Genomic DNA, 14,963 nt, shown 5'->3' with positions numbered 1-14,963 from the left:
CAAGCCTCACCTTCAAGCTTTTTGTGAAATTAGGAATAGCTACCGCAGCAATGTTGATGTCTATGGAATTTGGGAGTCCAACATGCCCATCTACTACCTCCCCTCAGTAAATGTGCTTCCTGATCTCATCCACTTATGTTGTGCCAATTATGACCCCACACAAAGAGCAATTATGGCTCCATCGGGACTGTCCTCTTCTATATTACCCCTCAATCCATAAATGAGATGCTGCACTTTAAGCCAACTCAGCCTCTGGCTCCTCTCTCCATGGGATTCTTGCTTGACCAAGGTGCCAAACTACCCAGTTCAGAGATAACCAGAATAGCTCAATTATTCATCAAACCAAATTGCCAGCCCTAGCAACCTCCTCTTTATTTGCATTCTTGGTTCACTGAAGCAGGGAGATTCATTGTAGACATGATATCCTACATCTTAGGATTCAAAACTAGTGAGTATATTGATGAGACTACCGTAGTTCTGATGTCCATATTTACTCCAGGACAACCCCCTACTGTCAAATATGATTTTGCCACCTTCATAGCCAATAAAATCCATGAGAAATTCATGAGCCTGGACAGAGAAAGAGTGTTCAAATATACATCATACATATATCATTTGCTGTTGTACAATCAACCTGATAGTTTTCAAATTCCCCTCAGAAAATTGGATCTCAAAGGAGAAATGAGGTCTGTGATATTCTGGACCTCAGTATTCCATGTAGTCCATAACTCTCCTTATACTTATTGTCAGTTCATTGACTTTTTCATACATCTGGCCACTTCTTTATTGATTACAACTCCTCCTACCAAGCTCTCTGCTGAAATGCAGAAAATTTTACATCTCTCAAAAGACTACAATATAGGTGACTGGTACTTTTACCAGAATCACACAGAGATCAGGATTTATGGCTGTAAATTATGCCCCTACAAGCTACCAAAGTATGTACCTATGAGACTATTTGCCCTGGAATACTTCAGGCAATTTACTAGTTCAGATTTGACTCATTTCTATGGTGCTAGGAAAAAGGCACAACTCAAAATAAGAAATCAATTGGGCCCTTTTGTCTTCAATAAAAGGGAAGCCTGGGAAGAGGCAGATAATATTTTAAGGGAGCAACTTAAACTGAAACAAATTTTTTATTGGGCACCATATGACCCTAAACATTTCATAAGTTATAGAAAAGTGAAAAACAAGCTTACAGCATATGTTCACCACCAAATCCCTGAAATTCAAAAATATGTTAACCAACAAGAATGGGTAGAAGGCAAATTAATTGAAGAGATAACTGAGGAAGAGAAAATGGAAAAAGCCATGAAAGAGCTTGAAAAAATGCTTGATCTGGACTCTTTTGGACAGGTATCCTTAAAACTGCCCCAAAACACAGGAGGTGATACATCTTTTGACGAGACTTCTCAGCAGCCCACACAAAAATCCAGCATAGGGTCAGCAAAGGGAAAAGAGGTAATAGGTTCAGAATAGGATACAATGACAGACCAGCCGGCCACATCAAAGGAACAAGGCCAAGGGTAGGTCCCCCCAGCACAAACAAAGGCCCCAGAAATCCCTATACTATAAACTCCTCTAAATGAGGAGAGAGGCAAGAAAAAGGACAGGCAAGAAGACACACTGATCAGCGGTCCTGAAGAAAAACCAGGGGAGAAAAGGCAGAGATTGAATCCCCTATCAGAGGAGGAATTTATTCAAGAGATCACAGATAGTCCAAGGGAAGAAAGAGCAGTTAGCCAGGACACATCTCTAGTCACAGAAACATCGGCCAGTACACATAGGCAGGAGATTGGAAGACAACATAGCGTGGAATTTTCTTCTACCAAGTCACAAGTCAAGCAAAGATCAGACATTAAGAGAACATTTACTGAAATAAAGGCAAAGAATGAGCCAATAAGAATTCAACTTTACAATCAATTGCTGAAGATCGCACCCACAAATCAACAAAGGTTAATGTTAGCATATGACATTCAAGAAGGAGAAATGATCCTGAGTCACTTCAAGCCCAAAATGTTGCAGCCACAGTCAACTGCTGATTACATCAGGACAAATCTAGAAGTATTAGCCAAGGACATCTAGCCAATGCACCAGATTGAGTTACATAAGCAAACCGAAGAAATGGTATACTCCACATTGGCAAATAAGGCATTGCTGGCCCACAAATTGCAGAATTCTTTAAATAATACCTCTGCCCAATTAGAGTTGGAAAAGGCTTCCTCTTTAGCTAAGGATAACAGAATTAAATCCTTAGAAGAGATTATTATAGAGCTCGGACATGATCCCAAGGATCCCAAAGGCATCCAAGCATTAATAAAAAAGAAGGAAGAAGATATTGCAGCTCTCAGGAAACAGCTCAAGCTGCCCATTACCATGCATCCCAAAACTACAGAGATTGTTGAACAAAAATCACAGGAAGATACAATGGACCTACTGATGAAAATGAATGAAAGATTGGCAGAAACAGAGAAGGCATTGGAGGAAGCACTACAAGGAAAACATGGAGAGTTGGCCTCTCAGCCATCACAAACAGCTCCAATAGTTACAACTCCTCCTCCTACAGTCACAACAGCAGTCCCTCCTACTGTCCCGGCATCAACAGCACCAAGCACTTCAACAACAACAACAGCACGTAGCGGCACTACCATGACTATTGAGCAACTGATAAAGGTTATGGAGGATTTAAAACTCCAAGTGTTAGAATTAAAGGATGCCAAAGAGCAATTGGCCAAGTTGGAAATCAGTTATGATAAATCCAAGATGACAGTGGCAGAAAAAACAAGGGAGGTAAAAGCACTAGAAAATAAAGTAAAGGCATTGGAAAAGGACCTCTTATTAGACAAGCCTCTGAGAGAAATCAGGAGCATTCTATGGACCAATATTGGCCAATCCATCACTGATATGTGGAAATCAATATAGATAATTCATGAGCAGATTGATTTGGTAGAAGTAGCTCAAGAAGAAATCCAAAGGGCCAGGGATTCATTGGGAAACATGCCCGAACAGGCCAATAGGCTAATACATTTCTTGAACACCCACACCAAAGAAGATCTGGCAAAACTGGATATCAGGGACAGGACAGGCACTATTTTAATAATTAAAAGGGTTCTGACCATGAGGAATTTCATACAAAATCTGGAAAGGAAGTGCCAGGAAATGCAAATGGAGATAAATGCTTTCACACAGAAGTTTATAGCCTTGGAGGAAAAGGGTCTGCCCAGTTTGTTAAATGATGACCATAGACTAATGACACATGCAACCTATGTTCATAGGTTAAATACATATGTGGATAGCCAAGCCACAACATCATCAAGTTCTGCAGGAGAGAAGGCACTCCCATCTGGACAGAGCCTGTATGACAATTTAGAAAATATGTTTTTTATTGAACATGAAGTGAGGCATCTTTTCACATTCCAGCCTACTTTCTTTAGGTACACGGATGTTGATGAAACTCTAATAAAAACGCGCAGACACCAATTACCAGATGACCAATTGTGGCAGAGTATGCTGGAAATTCTATAGGCGGATTTCAAAGTTTTGTTTATGTTTCTAGAACATAACAAATGCCATAAAGTAAAGAAAGGAGAAAACAAAACATCATGCTGGGTAGCAGTTAATTAAGGCGTAGGAAAAAGCACCCAGGAAAGCACCGCCAGCAGCGCGGAATTTCACTAAAGTATCCATCGGTCGACTCACTGAGCAAGTAACCAATGCATGTCACCAACAAAATGGCCAAAACAACATTTCTTACTTCTGCATTCATTTTTCTCTGTTCCCAAGAACATTTACTCCTTCTGTAGAGTAGGTGAAATAATTTATTGCAAGATATTATCTCTTTGAGATATTTTGGAAACATTTTTGTACAAATACCTTCCCAATCTAGGTATTAGGGGTTGGTGATATCATTCTGGAACTGCGCTGTAAATTTTAGAACTCTTCTGAATAAAAGATTGCTAGATTGCTCTGTTGCTGAACTTGCTGGTTGTGGAATTAATGGCAGAAGAATATGTTACAGAATTCTAGAATTACTTCATGGATCAATAAGTCTTTTTAACTCTTGTTTAACTATTTCTCGTTTTTATATATCATTTATATATCATGTTCTAAATTACCGGAAAAAGAATAACCCAGAACTTGCTTAACTGTACTCTGTGTTCAATTCCTGTTATTTTATATGTTTTCTTCAGGACTAGCATAGGAAGGAATTCTTAACTGCTCCTGTTTCCCTAGTTCTTACACTTTGAATATAACCAAGGAATTCTTAACTGCTCCCTGGTAATATTCATACACATTCCCTCTGTCAACATGATGAAAGATTCTTAATTGCCTTTCATCCCCTCACTCCATTTCACCTGATTCCAGCTTGAAAGTTGTTCCATGATTAATTATCTAGCTCTGTGGTTCCTCCTTTGTCAAAGAAACCATATCCAGCAGTTCACCTTCACTGACTCCATTAACCCAATCGTTTGAACTTCTCATACTTTGCAGCCCTATTCTATCGAATGTCACCATCCAAAAATCAAACAAATACTTGTACTTCATAACTAGCCTAACATATAGCAAAACAAAGCTAAATCATAAAGAGAGAGCCCTCTATGGCTGCAGATTGGCTAGAATTTACATCTAAAATATTGGTTAGTGGTTACCTCAGCCGTATTCCTTTTTTCACAGCTTTTGGGGAACAACCTGAGTGATAACATCATTGGCAACTCCACTGGGGACCTGAATGACTGTTTGTTACTGCTGTCTATTTTCTAAAGGTACAGATGGAGCCCGAAGTTAGTCAGGCAGTGTTTGAAACTGTTTTTGCTATGCAATTACAGGAGTAAATAAAAGTTGCTTCAGTCTATCTCCAGTCTAGCTTTAGGATTTAAACAACTGTCTCAAAAATTTGATCAGTTTCCTTTTTTATTTCAAAAGATATTTAGGAAAATTTAAAACTCTCACAATTCATAATTTCCTAGAAAGATATCTTCAAAAAATTTGCATTTTTCAAATACTTCCAGAAAATACCAAAAACAAATTTAGAAGTCGGCTCCAAAGAAGAAAACACATTACACTAGATCAAATCCAGATCCCAATCCTCCAGCTATTTTTGAAAATCCTAACTTGATCTCTAAGAACCTTAGAAGACAAGAAAGTCTAGAAAATTCTGCTGATTTAAACCTTGATACACTTCAGCAAACCTTACCCAGTCTCCTCCCGGAAAAGCAGCAGTCCTTTCTACTGTTGCTACAGCTTCTTCTAGTTCACCATCATCACTTCAAAGCATCTTTTCCACTCCCCCATCCACTTTGTTTGTCTCAGCTGTTACCCCTGTGCTTCAAGTTGTCCCATTTATACCTGCAAATATGGAAAACTGATATGCTCCCCTGTAGTTGCCTGCAAATCCAGGGGCTATGCCTCAAGATTATCAAAGAAATATTACCTATTTTGATGGTACTGTCACCTACACAACACAACAACATACTAAGAAAATGATAGATTATTTTGAGAACTATGAAATTGATGATAATGATGTCAGAATGAAAATTTTTGTCCAAAGCCTAACAGGTGATGCAAGGACCTGGTTTAGGGCACTTGCTGTAAACACAATTGTTGATCTAGATGCCCTTTATCAAACCTTTTTGAACAGATGGGAAAAGAAGAAGGACCCATTACATATCCTATCTAAATATGAAAACTTGAAAAGAGGCCCACAAGAAATTGTCCAAGATTACTGTGCTAGATTCAATAATGTGTAAAATGCTATTCTTCAGAACCTTAGACCTCCACCTAACTTAGCCTTGATCAAATTCCCTGATGGATTTGACTCTGACATGGCATATCAGCTAAGGGAAAGAGCTCCTCCAAGCTTAGAAGACATGCAGAGCATAGCTGTTAGTGTAGAGGCCAATCTGATCTCTAAGAGAGCACGAGCTAGAACTAAAAGAAGGACTCCCTTCAAAGAAGATCCTTCTGCATTTGAGCAAAAACTAGATGCAATTATCAAAGCAATGGATAGATTGGGTGATAGAGTGGAAACCATTGAAAGGAAATCTTCTTGGGAAGGTCAACCAAGTAACACCACAAGAAATCCAAACTTCAGGAAAAATCAAAATCCTAACACTGAGAATGTTGGTCCTGACCAGAACATCAGACCTCCATTCCAAGAAAACTATGCTGAAGCTTCAACCTGTATTGAGCCAACAGAGGATACTCAAATCAACCTAATGGGTCTAAACAGTGAACAACAAATCTTTTTAACCCAGGATGACCATGAGGCTCATACTTTCAACCAATTTCAAACCAAATCTGGAGAATCATTTGAGTTCAGAGAGGGGTATGATGCAGCGATCTATGAGGTTCATAAACAATACAAATTGAGAAGTAGAACGATAGATGTTCCTGAACCCAGCAAGCTGAAAGATACCAAGTAGCCTAAAAAAGCAAAGGATAAAACTTGCCCTACAGAAATGCCTGCTAAAACAAACTTCAACCCTGAAGAGCCCACGGTTGAGGACATATCAGATTCACAACCATCAAACAATCAGCCATCCACCTTCTTCCCTCCAAAAGAAAACGCAAACAGATCTCCTGAAATTGACTTCAAAGCATATGCAGTTCATAACAACACTCCTGATAGAGAAAAAACCATTGAAAACACAGAAGAAAAGGAAAAACTTGTTGCCCGGAATGCAAAAAACCAAGTGGAAAAACCTTTCAACCTAGAAACCGAAATAGGCAAGTTAAAAATAGCCATTCCACTGTCCGAATTGGCTAAACATGAGGTTTATAGAGAACAAATCAGCAGGTCACTTCAAATATCAGAGAATAGAGACACAGTGAATGTCTTAGATGACCAACCAGAATTGATTTTTGGCCCTGAAGTAAATGGTAAAACAGTAGATGGAGGAGTCCCTCCATTCTATGTAAGCCTAAACATCATGACAATTACTACATAATGCAATGTTTGATTCAGGAGCTTCTCATAATCTAATGCCTAAGTCTGTGATGGAAAGATTGGACTTGGATATCACAAGACCATATAAAGACTTGTTTTCATTTGATTCTAGCCAGGTCAGGTGTCTAGGTCTAATCAAATATTTGTGTGTATCTCTAGTACAATACCCTGCCAAGACTATTTTAATGGATGTAGTGGTAGCTGATATCCCACCAAAGTAAGGAATGCTTTTGTCCAGATCTTGGGGTGCGAAGCTCCGCGGAATTTTGCAGCTAGACATGTCCTATGCCACCATTTCAATCTTTGGCCAGCCAAAGAGACTGTACCGAGAAACTTTGATGAAATATGTGGTCAGCAGTCAAGAGAAACCCCAAAATTTCCCCATTTATTCCATGCATTCTGATATGGATTCTTTCATCTTATAAAATGTTGAAATGTGTCCCAAAACTAATCACAAGCTTCTAGAATCAGCGCAAGGAAGAAGCATTAATGTAGAATCCACTGCTCAAGATCTAGTTGAAGTGATTGATGCAACAAACACACAAGGCAAACCATATGAGTTACAAAATATAAATCTACCCACTGAGCAAGTTTCCAAAACTCCTGATGCTAGTCGTAATCAAGAAATCCTATGGTGCTTAGAATTTGATGGATCAGTAAATAAACTAGGAGCAGGGGCAGGGATTTGGGTACATAATATGCAAAATGATCATGCTGAAGGACATGCATACAGACTGAATTTTAGATGTACAAATAACATAGATGAATATGAAGCCCTCCTGCTAGGACTCAAACTAATCAAAAGTCTAGGGGCAGCTAGGATTTCAATTTTGGGAGACTCTGATTTGATTATTCAACAGATGAAGGGAAACTTTGTTATAAACAATCTCAGGATAAGAGCTTATAGAGGGGCAGCAATTGAAATACTTAATACCTTTCTAGAATCACAGCTCACCAAAATCTTAAGAAACCATAATTTACATGCTCACAGTTTGGCAACATTTGCCAGCACTTGTAAGCTGCCATTTGAGCCTAACCATCATTTCACTACTGAAATTAAACACAGACCTGCTGTTCCAGACAATGTTAAAAATTGGCAAGTGTTTGACAATGACACACAAATCAACAATTTCCTGACTTTGAAAGAGGAATTTTCAAGCACAAACATAGATACAAGCACCATTTGTGAAGAACAACAAATAGAAAAAATAGAAACTAATATATCAGCTGAAACAACAAATCAGATTTTGCATCCAACAATCTTTACCAGCAAAAATTTACAAGAGCTGAAGCAAACGGACTTTGATGAAATTGTTGAGGGGGAGTCGGAAGTAATTGACTTAAAGGATAATTTTTTGCCCACCGGCTTGACTCCTATGGAAGATATTTTTGATTCAAATGATATTCCAAGAAAGCCAAAAATGCAGCCTTTGAATGTAGAAATTGAGGACTGTGATATAGGCACTGAACAGAAGCCTAAAATGATAAAACTGTCCAAAGCCTTGCCTCCCGACCAAAAACACAAATACATTGAACTGTTTAAAGAATTTCAAGATGTTTCTGCGTGGAGCTATGAGGACCTCAAGTCCTATGATACTTATGTGATCCAGCATACAATACCTTTAAAAGAAAATCAAAAACCTTTTAAACAAAAACTTAGAAGAGTTAATCCTGTACTCCTCCCTCTCATCGAAAAGGAAATCAAAAGAATGTACGAAGCTAGAATAATTTCACCCATTAGATTTTCATAATGGATCTCAAATCTAGTGCCCACTAGGAAGAAAATGGGAGATATAAGACTGTGTGTAGACTTGAGAAATCTGAATGAAGTTTCTCTCAAAGACCACTACCCCTTACCCAAGATGGATCACATTTTACAAAGGGTAGTGGGAGCTTCCAGAATTTCACTGTTAGATGGATTCTCAGGCTTTAATTAGATCCTAGTTCACCATGATGATCAAGATAAAACTGCCTTTACAACGCCTTGGGGAACTTTCAAGTATGTAAAATTGCCTTTTGGTCTTAAGAATGCAAGGGCAAAATTTCAACGAGCAATGGACATAGCCTTTGCAAAAGAGATCCATGATTTTCTGGTCATATATCTGGATGACCTCACTGCTTTTTCCAAATCAGATCAAGAACATTTATAACATTTAAGACAAGTGTTCTTAATATGCAGAAAGTATGGCATATCACTTAACCCAAAGAAATCATTGTTTGGCCTAGAAGAAGGCAAACTGTTAGGTCACATAATCTCAAAAGATGGCATTAGAATTGACCGAGATAGAATACAAGCTATTCTCCAAGTGCCTCACCCAAGGAATATCAAAGAACTGCAAGCCTTCCTAGGAAAGATCAATTTTCTAAGAAGATTCATACCCAATTTGGTTAAACTGATAAGATTGTTGAACAACATGCTGAAGAAAGATTCCAAAGTAAAGTGGACAATAGAAGCTAAGCAAGCTTTTGAAGAAATCAAAATAGCTTTAACCAAAACACCAGTCCTCACAAGCCCGAGATTTGATAGAGATTTCATAATCTTTTCCTTTGCATCTGAGCATACTATTGCTGCTGTCCTATTGCAAAAGGATGATCAAGGATGTGAGAAGCCCATCGCTTTTTTCAGCAAAACACTTAGAGATGCACCTTTAAAATATCAGATCATGGAAAAACAATCTTATGCCCTTGTAAAGGCCATCAAGGATTTCAGAGTTTATATCTTATACTCTCATGTAATAGCTTATGTCCAAAATGCCGTGGTCAAAGACATTCTAACTCAAGAGGGACTTGAAGGCAAGAGAGGCAAATGGATAGCTAACATTTTGGAATATGACATTGAAATCAAGACAACAAAGCTAATTAAAGGACAAGGATTAGCTAAATTGATGACCGAAACCAATTTTCAAGCCCTTGACATTAATGAACTGGATAACGAACAGGAGATGGTGACTCCACAGATCAATCAAGCCTTTTTATAATCACCTTGGTATGTTGATATAGTCTATGTATTGTTAAACCTGCAGGCTCCTCTAGGGTTATCCAGAACTAAAAAGAGATTCTTGAAGATGAAAGCTTCAAAGTTTTGTATTCTAGATAATGTTTTATTTTGGAAAAATCATGAATGCATTTTGCTGAATTGCTTAACAAAGGATGAAACTGACGAAGTGCTTAAAGAATTTCATGTAGGGGACTGTGGTGGACATTTGTATTGGAAATCAACATCTGATAAAATCTTAAGAGCCGGTTTTTATTGGCGTACCCTGTTTGTTGATGTAAAGAAATTTATAGTTTCTTGCCATAAATGTCAAATCTTTGAAGGCAAGAGAAAGCTTTTACCTTTACCCCTTAAGCCAATTTCAACCGAAAGACCTTTTCAACAATGGGGTTTAGATTTCATTGAGGAGATTCACCCTCCCTCTTCTGGCGAGCATAAGTGGATTTTAATTTCCATAGACTACTTCACCAAGTGGATAGAGGCCATCCCTTGTAGACAAGCCAATGACTCAATCATCATGCAATTCCTAGAGACCAATATCCTATCTAGATTTGGCTATCCGAAAAAGATAATAACTAACAATGCTGTTGCCTTTAAGTCCAAAAGAATGATCAATTTTCTCCACAAATACCACATTACCTTAGGCCATTCCACAGCCTATTACCCTCAAGGTAATGGTCTAGCTGAATCATCCAATAAAAGCTTGATTAATATCATTAAGAAAGTATTGGAGGAAAACAAGAAAAACTGGCATAAAAAGCTTGTCAATGCACTTTGGGCAGACAGGTTAACTACAAAAATATCCATTGGAACTAGCCCCTATGAGTTGGTTTATGGCATGTAGGCAGTATTCCCTTCTTCTTTGGGAATCCCTGTGATAAAATTGCTGCAAGAAATACAAGCACAACCCAATGACATTCAGAGGAGAATCAATCAAACAATTCATTTACAGCAGACTAGAGAGGAAGTGTATCAAATATCTTAGATTCTACAAGAGAAACTGAAGAAGATTTTTGACAGAAGGACAAAGGCAGAGGATTTTTTCATTGGAGACAAAGTACTGAAGTGGGATTCCACAAGGGAAGATAAAGGAAAACATGGGAGGTTTGACTTCCTATGGAAAGGATCTTTTGTTACTCAGGCTGTACAAGGAAACAACACCTACTTTTTGAGAAGTCTGGGTGGTACAAAAGCAGAGGATGGGCCAATCAATGGTCGGATTCTCAAGCATTATTTTGATCCACTTTGTTGAGATGACAGCACTGTAATTTGTACATAATAGTGTCTATTTTCTGCAGTTTATTACAACAATAAGATAGGGAATACAATGCAGCAAATTTTGAGAAAAGATAAAAGAATTATGCCACCATTTTGTATTACATTTTGAGTTTATCAGAAGAAGTGAAGAAGAAAACTTGGGAGCTATAAAACTTTTGACAAATAGTCAGACAAACTATCAAAGACAGAGCTGTAATTATTCAAACCAGCTTACAAGAGGGGTGTATATGTTACAGAGATATAGTTTTGGTTATTTACAGCAAAGTAAAAGTTCAGATTGCAACAAGAGTTGAATGTAAGGCCATCTGACCTGCTGTTCTTGGCTTTTCACGTGGAAAAGCCATCCCCAAGTGGAGCCACTGTTAGGTTCCTATACCAATAGGTGTCATATTTCAGATTCACTGTTGAAGTGCCAAATATGATCATCCTTTCCATGCTGCAAAGGTTCCATATTTTCAAAAAATCAAAAAACTTAAAAAATGAAAAGAGAGTATGCCCTAAAAGAAAAATCAAAGGGAAAAAAGAATGAATTGGTCAAGAAAGAAAGAAAATGAACCCCAAAGAAAAGACCAGGAAAGTGTGCTAGTCAAAATGCCACTACTATCCTATTTTTTGCAAAAAAGTTCAAATTGTGCAATCAGTGACTTCTGTCACACTTGATGGGTGGCCCAAAAGCTCGATCTTGGCCTCTCCATGTTTAAATTTCTTGTTTTAGAAATAGAGAATAAGGTCTGTTCAAACAGTTTAAGCTTGGCAGATAAGTAGTTAGGTAGAGAAGAAAGTGTGCTCAACAGTTAAATCTGAGCCCCTGGAAGAGATTAGGGCAGACTTAGATAGGAGGGCAGTTAAAAGAAAACAAGAGAGAAAGTGTTTGCTAGTTCAAATGCACCCAATCGAAAGGAAGAAAAAATGTTAGGTGTATTAGGCTGGGTAGGCAATTTTGGCATTGCTGAAGCAAGTTTGTAATCAATTTTGTCCTATGAATATGATCTATCTCATTGATGACATAAGTAATATAACAAGGTGGCTGCAAAAACAGTTGAAGCATGATTAATTCCCCCCCTCATTTCTCCAAGAGAATTTACTAATTTCCCCACAAGGACATTGAGATCTGCTCAGTTCTCTTAGCTTACTTCATTTTATGAGAAATACTAAGTAAAACTTTGTGTTTACTTGGGCATGGGAAGCCACATTTCTTGTGTAAAAATACTTTTGATCCATTCTACTAAGTTTTCCAAATCCATAACTTGGAGACCTTTCACTCCCCTAACACTAAGTTTCACCTTTTACTTAGTGCTTTTGGTCTGTAAGTACTTCTCATTTTAACCTATTAACACTATTATATAGCTCCTACATAATATTTCCCCTCCCATACTATGTAAAAATACATAAAAATCCCGAAATTCTTAGTATCCCGCCCCGGGCTCATGTATAGCCATATATTAATATTTAAGGGGGTCCAAGGTTTATCCGAAATCTTGTGGACAACCCTTCCCTGCACGCACATATAACATTGGGATTTATTCAACGTTTGGTTGAATAAATAACCGCGCTTGAACATTTAACCAAAGTTTCAATACACTGCCGAAAAATTACAAAACATTAAAAATTAACGTGGGCCACCACACCATACACCTCCGCCAACTCCACCCATTCATCAACCGTTCGATCCAGGCTTTCCCATCAGACGATCCATGTCAATATCAGAACCCCTCTGATGATCGAACGATAGCCTCCGGGAAAATGGCGGTTTTGCCACCGTACACAATCCACGTGTCGCCGCCTCATTTTATTGCGTCCCCTCCGCCCAAACCGCCGTTGTCGAAAAGCAGTGCGATAATACCATATACCGCCCCCCCTTCCCACTGCTGACATCGTCACCCATGTCAGCACCCACGTCGGCTGCCAAATCACCACTGTATCATCCGCCGTATCCGCCACATCAATGCCAAGTCAGCTTTCGTACCCCCGCTATACGACAAAGATTACGTCATGCTGACGTCACCCAACCAAAGCGCGCCAAAAACCCGCCAAAATCAAATTTTTGTTAAAAAGATGTAAAATGTCATTTTTCGTTTGTTTTTTTTTGTATCTTATGCGCAACCTCTGCATGGTTTTTTATGTTCAAAGTGGCATTTCCACTACACAGTCCACCACCCAGAGAAATTGACTCCACAGCGCTTCCCATCAGCTCGGTCTGACACCTACATTTTGCACAGGGTGTCCATTAAACAGGTATTTACCCGAGTTCCGCTCCTAAACCCTGTTTTTCTAAGTTTTCTCTGTAAAATTGCCTAGAGCACCCAAAATTTGAAATAGAAACGTAGTGCTACATTCAAACCGCGCGCTATAACCTCTGTTTTTATCCATTTTACCAAAGAATCCCTCAAATCCCATCTCCCACTACAAAATTTTCCCATTAAGCAAAATTCAAGCTCGTTTCGGCCTGAAATTTCCGCAGAAAAGACCCAAACTGTCATTTTACCTACTGTTCTTACATAAAGCCCAAATTTCGGATTGAAAAATCACCAAAAATTGTATAATGGAGGTTCCAGTGGCATTGAATGTTGCCCCCTTGAATGCACCACACAAAGAATTGGAATGGTTGCCCCTTGCTGACAGAGATCTCCAAATTAATAATATGATTGGTGACAAGCCTCACCTTCAAGCTTTTTGTGAAATTAGGAATAGCTACCGCAACAATGCTGATGTCTATGGAATTTGGGAGTCCAACATGCCCATCTACTACCTCCCCTCAATAAATGTGCTTCCTGATCTCATCCACTTATGTTGTGCCAATTATGACCCCACATAAAGAGCAGTTACGGCTCCATCTGGGACTGTCCTCTTCTATATTACCCCTCAATCCATAAATGAGATGCTGCACTTTAAGCCAACTCAGCCTATGGCTCCTCTCTCCATGGGATTCTTGCTTGACCAAGGTGCCAAACTGCCCAGTTCAGAGATAACCAAAATAGCTCAATTATTCATCAAAACAAATTGCCAGCCCCAGCAACCTCCTCCTTATCTGCATTCTTGGTTCACTGAAGCAAGGGGATTTATTGTAGACATGATATCCTACATCTTAGGATTCAAAACCAGTGAGTATATTGATGAGACTACCTTAGTTATGATGTCCATATTTACTCGAAGACAGCCCCCTGCTGTCAAATATGATTTTTCCACCTTCATATCCAATAAAATCCATGAGCAATTCATGAGCCTGGACAGAGAGAGAGTGTTCAAATATACATCATACATATATCATTTGTTGATGTACAATCAACCTGATAGTTTTCAAATTCCCCTCAGAAAATTTGATCTCAAAGGAGAAAGGAGGTCTGTGATATTCTGGACCTCAGTATTTCATGTAGTCCATAACTCTCCTTATACTTATTGTGAGTTCATTGACCTATTCATACATCTGGCCACTTCTTTATTGATTACAACTCCTCCTGATAGGCTTTCTGCTGAAATGCAGAAAATTTTACATCTCTCAAAAGACTACAGTATAGGTGACTGGTACTTTTACCAGAATCACACAGAGATCAGGATTTATGGCTGTGAATTATGCCCCTACAAGTTGCCAAAGTATGTACCTATGAGACTGTTTGCCCTGGAATACTTCAGGCAATTTATTAGTTCAGATTTTACTCATTTCTATGGTGCTAGGAAAAAGTCACAGCTCAAAATAAGAAATCAATTGCGTCCTTTTGTCTTCAATAAAAGGGAAGCCTGGGAAGA

The sequence above is a fragment of the Pinus tabuliformis genome, chromosome X (genome assembly GCF_031772625.1).
Source record: "Pinus tabuliformis cultivar Carrire ecotype Pingquan chromosome X, CPIR1, whole genome shotgun sequence".
NCBI classification, from domain to species: domain Eukaryota; kingdom Viridiplantae; phylum Streptophyta; class Pinopsida; order Pinales; family Pinaceae; genus Pinus; species Pinus tabuliformis.
The sequence above is the reverse complement of the archived record's forward strand: the minus strand, read 5'-3'. Positions refer to the sequence as shown.